At 42.6% G+C, this 19,980-nt stretch overlaps 1 long non-coding RNA gene across 3 annotated transcripts in view; it reads left to right on the forward strand.

The window, feature by feature from the left end:
* Positions 1-5,385, forward strand: part of LOC134338876 (uncharacterized) — a 42,040-nt gene extending 36,655 nt beyond the window's left edge. For all 3 annotated transcript variants that reach the window (XR_010016299.1, XR_010016298.1, XR_010016300.1), the window contains one exon: positions 280-5,385. This is a non-coding gene — a long non-coding RNA (uncharacterized LOC134338876). The remainder of the gene's footprint in view (positions 1-279) is intronic.
* Positions 5,386-19,980: the final 14,595 nt, after the last annotated feature.

Here is a 19,980-nt window from a genome sequence, read left to right on the forward strand (position 1 = left end):
ACTTTCTCTGTACTCTTTCAACCTTATCTTTCCTGCTCCAAATCAGGCCTCAACAATGATCTTATGCAAGTTCAAGACAACCATAAGACCATAAGACATAGGATCAGAATTAGGCCATCTGGCCCATCGAGTCTGCTCCATCGTTCCATCGTGGCCGATCCTTTTTTCTTTTAACTTCTCCGGTGGAGCTGAGATGTCTCTAGAGGGTGGCTTCTTCGAGCTCATCTGTGAAACAGCTTAATTTCTTCTCTTTAACCTCTCTTTTTTTTCCCTTTTAAGGTGGCTGGGGTTCTGTCAGAGTCCGTGATCTACGGCTGAACTCAAACTGTGCTTCTTCAGGGCGGACAAGTTCCCACTCCCAGAGCTCACCGACGGGCTGTTTCCAATAGCACCGGAAGCGGCCTGTAGGATGTGACCCTTCGGGGTGTGGCTCTGCCACCCTGTGGACGGACTGATTCCATGTCGGTGTCGCAGACTGAGGCCTTACGGGAGAACGGAACATCTCTACAGCGGAGGCAGCTATCGGAGACCTCTTTACCCAGACGATGGCTGTCTTTCTGTTGATGGTGGGGGAGACTTTGGCGCTGATTCTCGACCAGAGAAGCGGCAGACTGGAACATGGTAACCAGCGAGCGGTTTGTTGGTCTCCCCTCCTTGTCCCACGTTAGTGAGGGAGAGAGCCTGTGGCATGCCAAATTGTCAGATGAACAATTAGTTATTGTTGAACTGCTTATTAAGGTCTCGCTTCGGGAGTTGTGCTATTGCGAACTGGGAGGGTGGTGAGTGCTGGAATAAGAGGGCGAGCGTTGATGCTTTGCTGAAGTTTGTGCATGGGAAGGGGGAGGGGGGCTTTGAAGTTCTAACATTTTTCGGTCATTCATTCTTTGGGGTTATCTTCTGTTTTGTAGAAGAGCAAGAATTTCAGGTTGTACACATTCTCTGATATTAAATGAAACCATTGATCAATTGAATAATTGAAGCATTACCAGACAAACTCTGACAGCAGGTCCTGTTTGAACTTTTGAACCAAAAGACCAAATGAACACTCAAAGAGATTAGAGTAAGGAAGTGTTTCAACTGAAGAGGGATAACAAACTGGAGAATCAAATTCCAGAGCATAGAGTCTTGGCAGCCAATGGTAATACCACTGGGGCGGTAAGGTGGCATTGCCGTTGGCGTAACGCCATTACAACACCAGCTACCCAGGTTCAGTCCCTAAACGCTTGTACGTTCTCTCCGTGGCCATTCGGTTTCCTACCAATGTCCAAAGATGCACGGGTTAGCAGGTTAATTGGTTACATGGGTGTAATTGGGTGGTTGTGGGCTTGTTACCGTGCTGTCTCCCTAAATTTAAAATAAATAAAAAATGCAGGACTGTGCACAGAAGAGCAAAGTGTAGACTGAGGTGGGGTGGTAATAGTGAAGAAAGATATTGTAGCAAAGGAGAGTCTGAAGCACTGGAGGGATTAGGGGATAAAATTATAACTTTAAGATCGAGTTTGACATGGAGCGATGGAATCTCAGGATTCAATGTGAGTTAAGTTCAGAAACTTAAAGTTCAAGTTCAAAGTAGATTTATTGTCCAAACACATATATGTCACCAAATACCACCCTGAGATTCATTTTCTTAGAGACATTCACAGAGTAATAGAGGAATACAATAGACTCAATAAAGCATGAGTTAGTGAACTAGATGACCCTGTGGTAAGAAAGCAGCATCCATCCTCAGAGATCCCCACCACCCTGGTCATGCTCTCGTCTTGCTGTTGCCATCAGGTAGACGACACAAGAGCCTTAGGTTTCCCTTGCCATTTCCTGCAATAATTGTCTCGACTTTGTCAGTTTTTTATTATGTATTTTTGCTACCTGGTCTTGAATTGCCGCAAGGAACCCCTCTGTTGCTGCGAAGAGGTCTCCAACTCTGATCCAGGCGCTTGACACTTCCTTGTCAATATCTAGTCTGCTCAGATAAAATGCTGGAGGAACTCAGCAGGCCAGGCAGCATCTAGGAAGAGATGAAACGTCGACTGTACTCTTTTCCTAGATGCTGCCTGGCCTGCTGGGTTTCTCCAGCACTTTGCGTGTGTTGCTCAGATTTCCAGCATCTGTAGGTTTTCTCCAGTCTGCTCAGATCGTGGGGATATCTTCCATAGAGGGTTAAGCCCTTCCATTGGTTAACTTTTACTTCTATAGTGATAATTTCTTCATTTTTCTGGGTTGTGCTCTCATTTAAGTTTAGTGGTGTATACTTCTTATGAGAATTGCATATGCTCGCGTGGAGTGCTGAATCCTGTTTTCATTGATGAAAATACATCCTTAGAAGTTTTATCTGACTGTTGTGTAAACTTTTTATGTCTGTTATTCCTCTTCCTTATTCTGTCCTCGGTAGTGTTAATCTAAGTGTGTATGAGTGTACATAATCCTTTCTAAAATTTGTCATTTCAGTTCTTATTTTTCTTTCTAAGTTTTCCAAATCAGTTTCAGACCAAGATATTATGCCAAAAGAATATATTAATATCGGTATAGCAGAATTGTTTATTGCCTTTGTTATATTTTTACTATTGAGTTCTGTTTGACAGATTTTCTTAAGCCTTGAAATAAATTCTGTAGGAAGGTTCCCTTTATCGCACTGTGATCTATTTTCTTTGCTTGTTGATATCTCAGATACTTATCTGTTTCATATTCACCCATCGGTTGTATTGTATCCCTCTGCTCTGTTTTGTATTCTACTAGCTCCATTGCACCTTTCTTTATGTTTAATGTTCTGCACTTATCCAGTACAAAGTTCATCTTTATATCTTTTGAAAGTAGTTCTCCTATTTGAATAAATTGCTTTAGCTTTACTGATGAAGGAGTGTATAATTTCAAATTGTCCATGTATAGAAGGTGTGTCAATGTGTAATTTGCTTGGTAGTTTCTGATTTGATACTCTACTTTCATCCAATTCAGTAAATTAGAGACGGGTTTAATGTGAGACAGAACTGTAGAGAGTCACCCTGAGAAACGCCACGGTTAATTTTGATAATGGTAGTTGTTCTTTTCTGGTAGTTAATAGATAAGGTGGTTACAGTACGACAATGCTTCTTCAGATGTTGAAAGAATTTCACAAGTATTGGATGTAGTTTATATGAAAAACTTCTATTAATCATGAGTGTGGGACAGAATCAAATGCTTTTGGTAGTCAATATAACAACAATGAAAGATTTCTGCTTTTCTGCTGAGCTTAATTTAGAATTACAGAATCTATTATCAGTTGTTCTTTACATCCTTTCATACCCTTACGGCATCCTCTCTGCTCCTCTGTAAGTATATTGTGGTTATCTAAGTGAGTGGTGATTAGTTGCGAGATGCATGATGTTACAATTTTATGTATAGTTTGTAAATGAGTAATAGGGTGATATTTTGATGGTTCATTTGTGATTTCTCAATTAGGGAAAAATATATGTTTTACCTTCTGTCAAAAATTCAGGCTCTTTTTCTATATTTCTAAGAAAATTTTTGATATGTATTAATAGGTACAGATGAAGGCAAGTAAATTTTTTATAACAATCATTATGAATATTATCACTGCCAGTACCTTTCCAATTGTGGGTATTTTTATAACAGCTTTTAGCATATCTTCTTCTTATTATTATTTGTTCTTTTTTGTGTTTGCTCGGTTTGTCTTCTTTTGCCCGTTGGTTGTCAGTCTTTGTGTTTAGTTTTTCATTGATTCTATTGTATTTCTTTGTTCTACTGTGAATGTCCCCATAAAATGAATCTCAGGGCAGTATATGGTGACATATGTGGACATTGATAACTTTGAACTTTGAACTTTGATCCCTGTTGCGGACAAATGAAGCAAAGATGATTACATCAGGAGGCTCTTCATTGACTACAGCTTGGCATTCAATACCATCATCCCATCAAAACTAATCAATAAGCTTCAACTCCTAGGCTTCCTTGTGCAACTGGATCCTCGATCTCATCACTTGCAAACCCCGAGTCAGTTTAGATGGGCAACAACATCTCCACTGTAATCTCCCTCAGCAAAGGTGCTCCACAAGGCTGTGTGCTTAGTCCCCTGCTCTACTTGCCTTATACTTAAAATGCTCCCCACCACTGAGCACGTCTACATGGTGCTGTTGTAGGAAAGCAGCATCCATCATCAAGGACCCCCGCCATCCTGGCCCTGCTGTCTTCTCACTGCTGCCATCAGGAAGAAGGCACAGGAGCCTCAGGATTCACACCGCCAGGTTCGGGAACAGTTATTACCTCTCAACCATCAGGCTCTTGAACCAGAGGGGACAACTTCACTCATCTTCACCTGCCCCATCTCAGAACTGTTCCCACAACCTATGGACTCACTTTCAAGGACTCTTCATCTCACATTCTCGAAAATTATTGTGAATTCATTATACGTTTTCCTTTCCTTTCGTATCTGCACAGTCTGTTGTTTTTTTTTGCACATTGATATTGTCCATCCTATTAGAAGCAGTCTTTCATTGATTCTGCTGTGTTTCTTGTATATTCTGTGAATGCCTGCAAGAAAATGAATCCCAGGGTTGTATATGGTGACACGTACTTTGAACTTTGAAATGAGATGGTTCCTGATGAATTGTGACTGCTTCCCCTGTTCAGATACAATTAAGGATGGGTATTAAAAGTCAGTGACATCCATGTACCATGAACAAATATATAAAAACAACTCAGATCCAGGCCATTCCAACTCAGAGATGGGAATGCTGAACCTCATCATGAGAATACAGATCCAAATTATTGGGCGGGAGGAGAAGATGGTGGCGCGACGCAGTGCGGGCAGCTCTCCGGTGAAATGATATCATATTTGTAAGTAGGACGCTGTGCACAATTCTGATTTGATGGAGACAGACGTGAGAAGCAGAGGAACATCTGGAGAAATTTCTGAAATGCCCGGTTCACTGCCACTGCTACTGTGCGATCGAGAATCTCCGGAGGGAAGGCCCCAAAATCCCCGGCTTTGCCTGCTGCTGGCGACCGAGGCTGAGGTCGAATCGTTCGGCAGAGATGGTGCTCGGTACTCGGTGTTGGAAGGCTGATCAGAGCTCGAAGTTTTCGGATGACTCAGAGTCGGACTGTGGTCGGGCATGGCAGGGAGAATTTTCTTCCTTCTCCTGTCTGCGTGAGATGTGAGACTTTCGAGAGACTTTGAACTTTTTTACTGTGCCATGGACTGTTCTTCATCAAGTTATGGTATTGTTGCACTGTTGTAACTATATGTTATAATTATGTGGTTTTTGGTAGTTTTTCAGTCTTGGTCTGTCCTGTGTTTTTGTGATATCACACCGGAGGAATATTGTATCATTTCTTAATGCATGCATTACTAAATGACAATAAAAGAGGACTGCGTGTCCTCATAATCTAAAAAAAATAGAGGGATCAGAAGAGAAGGAGTGAGCACTTTCAAGTTCTTCAGTGTCATTATCTCTGTATCTAACCTGGACCAAACATATTGATGTAGCTACGAAGAAGGCACGACAGAAGTTATACTTCATTAGGAGTTTGAGGAGATCTGGTACGTCAACAAAGACAGTCGAGATTTCTACAGATGTACTGTGGCAAGGATTCTAACTGGCTGCATCACCATCTGGTACGGGCGGCGGTGGGGGGGGCACGGAGCGGCTACTGCACAAGATCAAAAGAAGCTGCAGAGAGTTGTAAACTTAGTCAGCTCCATCATGGGCACCAGCCGCTCCAGCATCTTCAAGGATTGATGACTCAAAAAAGTGGTGCCCATCATTAAGGACCCCCATCACCCAGGTTCTCTCTGCTAACATCAGGGAGGAGGTAGAGTAGCTTGAAGGCACACACTCAACGATTCAGGAACAGCTTCTTCCTTCCTGCCATCTGATTTCTGAATGGACATTGAACCCATGAACACCACATTTTCATTTCTGTTTTTGCACGACTCATTTAACGAAAATATGTCTATATACTTAGTGTAATGCACAGTTTTTCCTCTATTATTATGTATTGCATTGTACTGCTGTTGCAAAGTCAACAAATTTCACAACATATGCCAGTGATATTAAACCTTATTCTGAGTTCCGTATCGAACCTTCTCCCTTCGGACTCAACTGATCACCAGATGCCTGCCGTTTCTGACGCGTTTGCAGTTCAGTCTACCTCTAACACCTCAGCTGAACCATTTGCTTCTGCAAATCTTCACCTGCAATGTTTAACACCAAGACTGGAATCTCACGCCGAGAGGGATGGGTTGGTCAGAAACTCCATCTGTGTGTGAATCGCTGTTCCGTGAGATTCCTTCACTTACAAGCTATAAAATCCCAATCAACATTCCCATCCCCTCTGGTGTTCTGCTGAAGGTGTTAACCCACTGATTTCAAATGACAGGAGAAAGATGGCGAGACGGAGAGGAATTTGAAGCAAATGCTTTGAAACTGGCGCCTTGCTCTCCCCTGACAATTCTCTGAGCTACTTAGTCAATTATCTATCAGCATTCTTGACCATTCCTGTTTAATGTTGCTCTTCGTTTCTTCAAATTTTTCACCAGGAACTTTCTGCAGATGTACCTTACTGAGCATTCTGACTGGCTGCATCACCATCTGGTATGGGGGGGGTTGGGGGGAGGTATTGCACAGGATCGAAGTAAGCAGCAGAGAATTGTAAACTTAGTCAGCACCATCATGAGCACTAGTTTATGTAGTATCCAAGATATCTTCAAGAAGAAATGCCTAAGAGAGGTGATGTCCATCATTAAGGGCCCCTGCCACCCAGGACATGCCCTTTTCTCGTTGCTACCATCAGGGAGGAGGTACAGGAGCCTGAAGGCACACACTCAATGATTCAGGAACAACTTCTTCCCCTCTGCCATCGGATTTCTGAACGGACATTGAGCCCATGAACACTACCTCATTACTTATTGAATTTAACTACTTAATATACAGTGCCTATAAAAAAGTACTCACCCCCTTGGAAGTTTTCACATTTTATTGTTTTACGAAATTTAATCACAGTGGGTTTAATCTGGCTTCCTCTGATGCTGATCAAGAGAAAAAGACCCCTTCTCTGTTGAGCAGAGTCAAAAACAGCCAAATCAAATCCACTGTGATTCGATGTTGTGAAACAATAAAACATGTAAACTTCCGGCGGGGGTGGGGGGGGGTGAATACTTTGTGTAGGCACTGTAAATACTTCCAGTAATTCATGTTTTTTTATATATTATCATGTATTGCATTGTACTGCTGCTGTAAAGTTAACACATTTCACCCCATGCGCCCGTGATGTTAAACCTAATTCTGGTTCTGAGTCTTTTAAACTATGTTCCTGTTAGAACAGCTCATTTCTCGCAGCTCCTCTCCACTTGAGCAGCTTCAGTGCAAACCACCACTTAAATCCACTGGGTATTTTGCAATATTAAAATAGACATTTTATTGAACTGAGTTCAAAGCAGCGTCAATCATAATGCTATTGTAATGCACATCAAGGGCCTGAAACAACACGCCATTTTTCAGATGAGTTAAAGGTCACAATCGAGGTGTCTTTTATGTTATTTGAGGTTGCGGTTAGTGTGACCAGCAGTTACAGGAAGATCAAAGTGCTGCCACAAATGGCCTTCAGGTTGAATAGTCTTTTCTGTCAAGTTATTCTGCTGCTACTCGTCAGGTAGAACAAGGGGAGCTCTGTTTCACTTTGCGAGCCTCTTCACCAAATATCTTTTCCTCCCTTCCCTCATCTTCTCTCACCTCTCCTCCCCTCTCTTCTCAATTCATCTGGAGCATTGCATACAGAAGTGGTTGCATAATGTATACATACTTTGATAATGAATGTGCTTTGAACGTTGAGAGAGTGAGGGGCGATGAAGTAAGAAGCTGGGAGGTGATAGGTGGAAGAGGTAAAGGGCTGAAGAAGAAGGCTTCTGATAGGAGAGGAGGGTGGACCATGGGAGAAAGGGAAGGGAGAGGGGCACGTCAGTAAGACCAAAGAACTGTTTGTGAACTTCAGGAAGGGTGAGACAAGGGAACACACACTAAACTGCATAGAAGCTTCAAAAGTGAAAAGAGTGAGCAATTTGAAGATCCTGGGGTGTCAATATGTCTGAGGATTTAACCTGGGCCCAACATATCGATGCAGCTACAAAGAAGGCAAGACAACAGCTATATTTCATTAGGGGTTTGTGGAGATTTGATATGTCACCAAAAACACTTGCAAATTTCTGCAGATGTACGGTGGAGAGCATTCTAACTGGCTGCATCACTCTCTGGTATGCGGGGTGGGGGCTACTCCATAAGATCAAAGTAAGCTGCAGAGAGTTGTAAACTCAGTCAGCTCCATCGTGGGCACTAACTGCCATTGTATCCAGGACACCTTCAAGGAGCGATTGCTCAGAAAGGCGGCATCCATCATTAAGGACCCCCATCACCCAGGACATGCCTTGTTCTCATTGTTACCAGCAGGAAGGATGTACAGGAGCTTGAAGGCACACACTCAGCGATTCAGGAACATCTTTTTCCCCTCTGCGATACAATTTCTAAATGGACATTGAACCGATGAACACTACCTCACTACTTTTTTTCTCTTTTTGTACTATTTATTTAAGCTAGTTTTTTAAAAAACTATACATAGATACTTACTGTAATTTACAGACTCTGACTCTCTATCCTATCTAATTAATTTCTCCAGTTCTTGGATTTTAGGCATCTTCCAAATGAACAAGCTTTCAGATAGGACAATATCAAGCCAACTTCACCATGTAAATAAGGTTGAAAGAGTACAAGAGAAAATTTACAAGGATGTTGCTGGGTCTGGAGTACCTGAGTTATAAGGAAAGATTGAATAGGTTAGGACTTTATTCCTTGATAGAAGATTGGGAAGAGAATTGATAGAGGTATACAAAATTATGAGGGGTATAGATAGGGTAAATGCAAGCAGGCTTTTTCCACTGAGGTGGGGTGGTTCTACAACTGGATGGAGGTCATGGGTTAAGGGTGAAAGGTGAAATGTTTCAGGGGAACATGAGGGTAAACTTCTTCACTCAGAGGGTTATGAGCTGCCAGTGTAAGCGGTGCATGCAAGCTCGGTTTCAATGTTTAAGAGAAGTTTGGACAGGTACATCGATGGTAGGGGTATGGATGGCTATGGTCCCGGTGTAGGTCAATGGGAGTAGTCAGATTGAATGGCCTTGCAAGGACTCGATGGGCTGAAGGGCTTGTTTCTTTGCTGTGCTTTTCTATGACTCTATGATGCCCCAGAGATGGCCAGCAAATCTGAACTCTTCCACTGCCGAGGGCAGGGATGCTACAGGGCATTTCTAAACATAGTTATGGATGTGAAGCCAATCCAGAGAGACCGAAAGCAGTTTGCCTCGATTCTCATCAGTTTCACAGCGATCTTCTAGTGCAGGGGTTCCCAACCCGGGGTCCATGGGTGCCTCGGTTAATAGTGGAGGTCCATGGCGTTAAGATGGTTGGGGAACCCTGTTCTAGTGGAACATAAAGGGGCAATTCTCAAACACATATCTGAGCCATTGACTGCGTGAAGCTGTTGGACCATCAGACAGGAGTCAGCCTCTAATATTCTCTAATCTTTCCTTTAAGATGGATCTTATTTATTTTGTAATTTATAGTAATTTAAATGTCTTTGCCATGAAACAACAAACTTTGCGTTGTATATATCAGTGACAATAAAACTGATTCTGATTCTGATCTGGTGTCTTCAGCAGCAGATTGGAACTGTCCTGCCATGTAGGACATCTTCAGAAGATGATAAACCCAAGAGATTCTGCAGATGTTGGAAATTCAGAGGGACACATACAAAATGCTGGAGGAATTCTGCAGGTCGGGCAGCATCTCTGCAGAAGGAATAAACAGTCACTATTTCAGGCCAAGACCATTCACAAAATGATGCTTCAGGCGGGTGGTGTGAATCATTAAGGACCTTCATCGCTCCCAACAAGCTGTCTTCCTATTACTTGTCGTCTTTGTGGCTATCCCTCGAGGTCGAGGATGACGGTCTTCATTCTGAAGAAGTGGCCCACAGAGCGAAGACGCCTGTGCGTGTATTTGTTTAACGTGTACTTGATGTTGCACTCCAAGAAGCACACGATACTTCACAAATCAACCAACTGATTCCAATGGCATGGACACCATGACGATTGGAGCTAATGGATTTGATGCAGCCTTCATCCGCCTTCGCAGCCGTTGAGTTCGAAGTAACTTCATCCGCATGTTCCACCGTTGAGGTCTTGTTTGGATTATTCTTTGTCAGGGACCTCGCCCTCGACCTTACCGCCATGGGTGACCCTACCAGGAGCATAGATCCAGACGGCATTGCTCTCGAGATCACAGGACCACACAAGCTTCTCCACCGTGACAAGGTGACAATCCAAGGTGACAATCCAAGTCCTATTACTACCGATAGAGAGAAAGTACAGGAGGCTGAAGACCCACGCTCTATATTTTAGGAGCTGCCTTCTCCCCTCCACCATCAGAGTTCTGAACGGACCATGAGCACTACCTCACTTTTCGCTCTCTTTTTGCAAGGAAAGCCCCAAGGTTTGGTCTATTTAAACAGCAGACGAGATTGAAAAGGTCAGGGTGTCAGGGCTGGAGGCAAGGGACGGGCCAGTTCAGCTTGCTGCTCTGTGAGGTTCACTCAACTCTGCAATGAACTGAGGCTGTGGCCTGCATTTAACGCCCTCCTGAACTGGCTGTTGGCTGCGTGTCTGTGGACTCACTTTCATGAACTTCAGTTCTGAATGCTATTTGCTTACTTTTATTTTTTGCACAATTTGTTTATTTTTTCCTGCTCATTGGGTGCTTGACAGTCTTCTATTCTTAATGGGTTCTGTTAGGTTTAGACTCATAGAGTTATCGAACAATATATCACAGAAACAAGCCTTTCGGCCCATCTTGCCCATGCCAAACCATTTAAACTGCCGACACCCATCGACCTGCATCGGGACCATAGCCCTCCATATGCCTACCATCCATGTACCTATCCAAACTTCTCTTAAACATTGAAATCGAGCTCACATGCACCACTTGTGCTTTTAGTTCATTTCTCATCATCCTCTGAGTGAAGACGTCTCCCCTGAAACTTTTCACCTTTCACCCTGAACCATAACTCTGGTTGTGGTCTCACCCAACCTCAGTGGAAAAAGCCTGCTTGCATTTACCCTGTCTACATCCCTCATAATTTTGTATATCTCTATCAAATCTCACCTCAATCTTCGACATTCCAAGGAATAAAGTCCTAACTTTTTCAATCATTTGATATAACTCAGCTCCTCCAGACCCTGGAATATACTTGTTTCTTTGTTTTGTGGCTGCTTGTAAGGAGACAAATCTCAAGGTTGTATATGGTATACATACTTTGACAATAAATGTACTTTGAACAAGAGGGGCAAGTGGAGGTTGAAAGATCTGCTGGGTGGGTAGTTTGGATCGCTGTACACTTTAATTTTTTTTCTTCACAATCGCTCTCCTGAGATATTCAAAGTCTTCGTGTATTCCCACTCTTCCACTCAACTCTTCGGCCGGGAATTCCCAGCTATGGATCTGCCTTCAACATCTGCTGAGTTTTTGTGGATTTTTCTCTTGTATCAGTGTTTCAAAGGGAAGTCATCTCCATCTGAAATCTTCGGTGATCCTTTGTTCATTGATGTGAAAGTACGTCACTCACCATTCTGAACTGGTGTTTCAAATTGGACAGCTCTGTCCAAAAGGCTGATGGAAGCGTATTCGACAGCAAGGGAACGGGTAAAAAGTTACAAAGGGAAATAAATTGCAGGTTCAAAACAGAGGAAAAACTGAATTACTGCAGGTCTTTACTTTGCGGAAGGGAGGTTTAGTCACCGATATAAAACAGAAAAGCAGCAATATAGCAATCAGAATCAGATTCAGATTTAATATCAGCAGCATATGTCATGAAATTTGTTGCCATTGCGACAGCAGTACAGTGCAATGTATAATGGGAGGTATGGTTCGAGCCCACATTCACTCCAAATAGGAGAAGGCATAACTTCAGAGTGTTGGGAAGAAAGTTTCGGAGGGATGTCAGAGGTGGGTTTTTCACACAGGGAGTGATGGGTATGTGGAACATGCTGCCAGGGGTGATGTTAAAGGCAGATTCATTAGGGACGTATAAGATAGGCACATGGATGAAAGACAAATAGAGAGTCATGTGGGAGGGAAGCATTAGATTGATGTTGGACTAGGTTAGAAGGTCAAGACAGCATCATAGGCTGTGCTGCATTGCTCTATCTCCTACATTGCCAATAAAAATTAATGTCAAAGAAAACAATACTGTTAAATCCTAGGAATGGCGGGTGAAAGGCAGCCTGCCATGAGGTGAGAGGCCTGCCTATGTGTGGGTGTGAGAGGGTGGTTGGTGGGAAAGGGGCTTGTCTTGTTATTGTTGTTTGTGTTGTGCCGTCGTTGTTCTGCTGAACATGGTGGGCACATTGGTGCCGGAAGGTGTGGCAGCACTTGCCGGCTGCCCCCCAGCACAGCCTTAGCAAACGGAGCGTTTCACCGTTCATTCCGATGTGCACGTGATAGATAAATCTGAATCCAAATCTCTATGCTCGGAATCTGAAATACCAATGCGTAATGCCAGTAACGTAACAGTTAGCGTAACGCTTTACAGCACCAGTCACCTGGGTTTGATTCCCAGCACTATGAGACATTTCTACGTCTTCCCCCATGACCGTGTGGGTTTCCTCCGGGTGCTCTGGTTTCCTCCACATTGCAAAGATGTACGGGTTCGTAGGTTAATTGGTCACATGGGTGTAATTGGGCGGCACAGACCCATTAGGCCGCACTATCTCTAAATAAGAATAAAATTAATTACCACCGCAAGCTAAAAACAGAGAAGTAATAAATCCAAGTTGGAGTCATTGCCTTCACAGTTCTAACCGTTATCCTGAGCCCACAGGTAATTCTGTGGTTTCAGAATACTCTTGAGTTCAATCCAAGTTTAATTGTCACTCAACCGGACATGAATACTTATGAATACAGCTGAGCGAGACAGTGTTACTCCGGGACCAAGGTACAAAACACAGTACCAGCAATCACGCACAGCACGTACAAAATGGTGAGCGCAAACGGTATCGCAACCACGCAATAAGAGAGTCCAGACTCGCGCCATCGATCTGCAGTCGACCACAATAGAGTTTGTCTTCTGCTGAGCGAACAAGAGGGTGGGGGGCAGCACCCACTCCAGCCCGGATGCCGCGCCACACTGCCCCCCCTGGTGGAGCGCATCGGCTCCAAACCTCTCTCAGGCGACACCGTGGCTTGAGGCCTACTCCTTGCAGATGCAAGATAACAAGTGCATAGAGAATAACAGAACGCATTTAGAGTCCCTGCCTTGAAGGGAGTGAAACGACTCGGTCACCAGCAAAGATATCAGTTCCTCCCCGAGTCAGAAACAAGTGGGGCGGCTGATCAGCTCACAGGCCAACTCCAATACCAAAAAGAAATTAAAGATGTGAAATCAGTAACTTTGCTTCTTTAGGCAAGGTTTGATAGTTTCGTAAAGGATGTGGCTACAGTTTAAAAGAAAATGCTTTCCTTAAAAGAGGATCTAGTTACATTTAAAAATAAAATAAATATGGCCTGAAAAATGGAGGGGGTTAATAATCAGTGGGTGTCTGTTAAAGTGGCATGCTTGGCATTTTTCATTTGCATCCCATCTTTCTTTCCACTGCAAACCAACCTCGGTATAAGAGTGTCTTCGAGCTCCGTGTGGTAGACATGCAGCTGAGCTCAAAAGTGACCGAACGAGCATAGGCTGATTTTAGATTCCTGGGTGTCAATACCTAACCTTGTCCAAACATATCAATGCAGCTATAAATCTGAACCAGAATCTGATTTAATATCACCGGCGGATGTCGTGAAATTTGTTAACTTTACAGCTGCAGTACAATGAAATACATGATAAGTAAATATAGAGAAAAAAAACTGAGTTACATTAAGTATAAATATGTCTATTAAATAGTTAAGTTTAAAAAAAGTAGTGTTCGCGGGTTCAATGTCCATTTAGAAATCGGGTGGCGGGGGGGAAGAAGCTGCTGCTGAAACGTTGAGTGTGTGCCTTCAGGCTCCTGTCCCTTCTCCTCGACAGTAACGGTGTAAAGGGGGCATGTCCGGGGTGGTGGACGTCCTAATGATGGAAGGCAGCTTCTTAAGAAACCACTCTTTGAAGGTGTCTTGGATACTACGGAGGCTAGTGCCCATGATGGAGATGACTAAGTCTACAACATCCTGAAGCTTGTTTCGATCCTGGGCAGTAGCACCCCCCCCATACCAGATGGTGATAGAGCCAGCTAGAGCGATCTCCGCTGTACATCTGCAGAAACGTGCCCATGTGTCTGGTGACATACCAATTCGCCTCAACCTCCTAATGAAGCACAGCCGCTGTTGCGCCTCCTTTGAGGCCGAGTCGGTATTATGAGCCCAGGATCGATCCTCAGAGATATTGACACCCAGGAATTTGAAATTGCTTTATCCTTCCACTTCTTCTCCACACCTTCAAGGGCATCTTCAGGAGGTGATGCCTCAAGAAGGCAGCCTCCATCATCAAGAACCTTCACTGTCCATAACATGTCCTCTTCTCGTTACTACCATCGGGGAGGAGCCACAGGAGCCTGAAGACACACACTCGACTTCCCCTTCACCATCATATTTCTGAACAGTCCATGAACCCATAAAGAATCGCAGTTTTGCTCTCTTCTTTGCACTATTTACTTGTTTGTTTGTTTATTTATTTGTTATTTTAATCTGAGATATATTTTCTTTATATATTACACTGTACTGCAGCTGCAAAACAGCACACTTGCAGAGACTTGTAAAATTAGTCAGTTCCATCATGAACACGAGCTTTCACAGTATCCAGGACACCCTCAAGGAGCGATGCTGCAAAAAGGCCGTGTCCGTCATTAAGGACCTTCACCACCCAGAATATGCCTCGTTCTCCTTGCTACCATCAGGAAAGAGGTACAGAAGCCTGAAGGCACACTCTCAGCAAATATACAGTACTGTGCAGGAGTCTTAGGCATATATAGCTAGGGTGCCTAAAACTTTTGCATGGTACTGTATTTGTCCACGTGGAGCAGAGAGCGAGTTTGTAAATCTGGCGGGAGCGAAGGATGTTGGGAATGGAGAGGGTGGAGCGCCGTGGGAGGGGTGTGAGATAAGGTGGCAGAGAAGGAGTGCCGGGACGGAGGGTGGCACAAATGCAGACATACCCAACCCCTGAGACACCAGGCAAGGTCATTTGATTCCAAACAAGCAAACAAGATCATTACAGTATGTCCCTCTGGTGCTTCCTGCTCCTGCCCCTTATCCCAATCATTATTCCCCTCTCTCCGCCCCCTTCCCACTCTCGGTCCGCAATAGAGACCCATATCAGAATCAGGTTTATCATCACTCACAGAGGTCATGAAATTTGTTTTTGGTTTTGCATAAAATTACTACAGTACTATACAAAAGTCTCAGGAACCCTAGCTATATATAAGTGCCTAAGACTTTTGTACAGTAGCTTATAGTACTTATTGTGTCTTTACACTGTACTATTGCCACAAAACAAAAAAAAAATTCGCATCATATAAGCTGGTGATAATAAATCTGATTCTGATTCTGTACTGGGATAAAAAATTAGCAGCAAAGAGGAAAGGCTGAATGCTTTCTCCTGTTTCTATTTCTCACGTTAATTCAAAGCTTAATTCATCTTTTCACCTCTGTCAACCAACAATAAAAAATGCTCTTGGGATTTTTGATGAATCAGCGCTTTTGTATGGCGACTTCAGTTGTACTTTTAGTACACAAGATTGAAAATCCATCTATGAATTTCCATAATTGGGAGGTTGACATTATTTACCATCGTGATAGTTTTTTTGAACTAATTTGTGCTGCTGAACACAGTGAGCATACTATGCTGGTGCCAGAATGTCTGGTGATACTTGTGGGAAGCCCCCAGCACATCTTTGCGTGTGCTGGCTGTTAATGCAAATAACATATTTCAATGTATGTTTTGAACACAGAACATAGAACATAGAAGTTTGCAGCACCTTACAGGCCCTTCGGCCCACTATGTTGCGCCGACCACATAACCTACTTTGGAAACTGCCTAGAATTTCCCTAGTGCATAGCTCTCTATTTTTCTAAGCTCCATGTACCTATCTAAGAGGCTCTTAAAAGACCCTATTGTATCCGCTTCCACCGCTGCTGCCGGTAGTGCATTCCACGCACCCACCACTCTCTGTGTGAAAAACTTACCCCTGACATCCCCTCAGTACCTCTTTCCAAGCACTTTAAAATTATTCCCCCTCATGTTCACCATTTCAGCCTGGGAAAAAAGCCTCTGGTTTTCCACACGATCAATGCCCCTTATCATCTTATACACCTCTATCAGGTCACCTCTCATCTTCCGTCGCTCCAAGGAGAAAAGGCCAAGTACGCTCAGCCTATTCTCATAAAGTACGCCCTCCAATCCAGGCAACATCCTTGCACTCTCTCTATAGTATCCACATCCTTCCTCTAGTGAGGTGACCAGAAATGAACACGGTACTCCAAGTGGGGTCTGACCGAGGTCTTATATAGCCACAACATTACCTCATGGCTCTTGAACTCAGTCCCATGGTTGATGAATGCCAACATACCATACGCCTTCTTAACAACACTGTCAACCTGCACAGCAGCTTTGAGTGTCCTATCGACACAGACCCCAAGATCTCTCAGATCCTCCACACTGACAAGAGTCTTACCATTTATATTATATTTGGTCTTTGAACTGGACCTACCAAAATGAACCACTTCACACGTATCTGAACTCCATCTGCCACTTCTCAGCCCAGTTCTGCATCCTATCAATGTCCTGCTGTAACCTTTGACAACCCTCCAGACTATCTACAACACTCCAACCTTTGCGTCCCCCCAGCAAACGTACTAACCCACCCTTCTACTTTTTCATCCAAGTCATTTATAAAAATATATTTTTATGTACACATTTTGATGAATACATGACTAATATATCTGAATCTGAATCTGAAATCAAACTTAATTTCTGATATAATGCAGATAATGATATTATTAATAATAATAACAAAAATCCAACATATTACAGGATCCTGCGGCAATTTAACTCAATCTGATTACTTTCACAGGCTCAATCAAGTGGCAAACATCATTCACCAAAATCCTGCTTCAAAAGAAACCGTGCCTTGCTTGATCCAGTTTCAGAGTCAGAATCCCACAAACTATATTATGAGTGATCTGTTCTTACAGATAGGACAATCCATAATAACCATCCAGATATAATAATACAGAACAAACAAGCAAAGGACTACTTACTTAATAGATCTAGCCATTCCAAACGTACATCAATAAGTGAAAAACACCAGAATTATGCTGAATTAAAAGAGGAAATTGAAAGACGATGAAACATGAACAGTGTACACATTGTCCCAATAGTAATATCCACAACTGGATATTACTGCACAATAGCATTAAACAACTCCTATGTAAATCTTCAGAAAGTCACAATACTAAACACCACTAGAATAGTCCAAAAGTTCCTAGCAATTGAGAAATGAGTGTGCTTGGCTATGCCCGGACCTCAGGTTTTACCAGCTTATCTACAGAACACTTTCCTTACAAACAACGTAGTCCAAAGAGCTTTACGATGGGATAAACTGCAAATGTAAAAATAAAAGACAAAAAGATGTCAGTTAAAAGCAAGGTTAAATAAGTAGATTTTGGGCTGGCATTTAAAAGTGTCAAGTGAGCTTGCTTTGCCTCTACTTTTAGGTATTGAGTTCCACAGTTTAGGAACATAATTCATAAAGCCAAAATTACCTGCCAATTACCTTTTGAGGGAGATTTTTTAATTAAAGAAACTGGCAGAAGGAGACCTAAGAGCTCAAGCAGAATTATAAAATGAAACCGATTCTGTGATGTACTCCAGTCTCAGAACATTGACAGCTTTTTTTAAAAAGTAAAGAAATGTAGTGTATTTAATGTTTCCATAAGACCATATAGGAACAGGTCATTAGGTCATCTGGCCCATCGAGTTGATCCATTTTCCCTCCCAGCCTTAATCTCCTGCCTTCTCCCTCTATCCTTTCATGCCCTGACTAATCAAGAATCTATCAACCCCTACCTTAAATATACCCAATGACGGGCTCCACAGCTGCCTGAACCAACCAATTCCATAGATTCACCCCAATCTGACTAAAGAATTTTTTCCACATCTCCATTCTAAAAGGACATCCTTCTATTCAGAGGTTGTGTCTTTTGGTCTTAGACTCTCCCACCATTGGAAACATCCTCTCCACATCCACTCTATCGAGGCCTTTCACCATTCGATAGGTTTCAATGAGGTCACCCCTCATTCTTCTGAATTCTAGTGAATACAGGCCCAGAGCCATCAATCGTTCCTCATATGATAAGCCTTGCAATCCTGAAATCATTTTCATGAAACTCCTTTGAACCCTCTCCAAAGCCAGCAGAATAATTTCAATATTTGAGTAAAATTGTAAATATATTGTTTGATTGAGCATTCTTTGTTTATCTGCATAATTCATTACGGGTTACTTGTAAGAAGTATGTGAATGGCGTATGTCATTATGTCACCACATCATATGTGTGTGTCTCACTAAGAAAAAGGAAAAGGAAAGCTAAGTGGACAAATATCCTGGTGTTGTGCTTTTCTTTCAATTAGTGTCTGGAGTTACAAAAATAACGTTGTTGACAAGAAAGTTTTAAAACGAACTTGAGACATTTCCTACCAGTTGATATGCAGCACATTCTTCTTTCAGAAGGGGAGAGAGAGACGCTCAAGTTTTTAAAAAGGGGAAAATAGACAAAATGAACAAGAAGCAGATTCATAAACAGTGTGTACCAGGTGATAATAATTTTAAAAAATAAATAAATAAGCAGAAATGGCCGGCTACATTGGAAAGATAGGTGTTTTTGATTGCACAACAGATAACTGGATGATATATACTGAAAGCTTTGATCAGCATTTTGAAGCAAATGAAATAGCCAATGAAAAACGAACGCCAGTGTGTTCCTGTGTGTAATGAGTGAACAAGCAAACGGTTTGCTTAGAAGCTTAACTGCTCCAACCAAACCAGACAAAGTGATATTGTCAACATAATGCAGCAACACTTGGAACTGAAACCATTGTTGATTGCAAAATGCTGTAGATTTCATAAGTGGAATCAAAAGGAAGGGAAGTCCAGTTCAGCTTACGGGACTGAACTGAAGAAATTGATCGAGTATTATCAGTTCAGTGATGGCCTTAATGATGCACTGAGAGATTGTTTAGTTTGTGGAATCTTACAAGAAAGAAATCAAAAGTGGCTCCTAACTGAAGCACAATTCACATTTAAAAGAGCAGTTGAAATTGCATTATTAATGGAAACAGCAGCCAGAAACGCAAACAAGAGAAAATCTGCAGATGCTGGAAATCTAAGCAATGCACACAAAATGCTGGAGGAACTCAGCAGGCCAGTCAGCATCTATGGAAAAGAGTAAACAGCTGATGTTTCAGGCTGAAGGGTTTGGGCCTGAAATGTCAACTATACTCTTTTCCATGGATGGTGCCTGAGTTCCTCTGGCATTTTTTGTGTGTTGCCAGAGATGCAACTGAGTTGCAGTCAGGAATGAAAGTAAGTGCAAACGAAATTGCAACATCTAAACAGAGACCTGCCTGGACAAACAAATTGTGCTACCGTTGTGGCAGAGGCCCACATACACCAGACCTATGCAGCTTTAAACGGGAAACTTGCAGAAAATGCAACAAAATAGGACACATACAAAGAGCATGCTGAGCAGACAAAAATAAATGGACTGCAGAGAGAAGAGAAAAAGATAAAAAGTCAAGTTACAGTTTCAAAAAGAGCACTAAACTGCATGCTGTTGATGAAACATCTGATAATGATGAGAGTGACACAGGTCTGAGTTGCCTTGAGATTTACAATGTGAAAACTCACAA

The sequence above is a fragment of the Mobula hypostoma genome, chromosome 28 (genome assembly GCF_963921235.1).
Source record: "Mobula hypostoma chromosome 28, sMobHyp1.1, whole genome shotgun sequence".
Lineage (NCBI taxonomy): Eukaryota > Metazoa > Chordata > Chondrichthyes > Myliobatiformes > Myliobatidae > Mobula > Mobula hypostoma.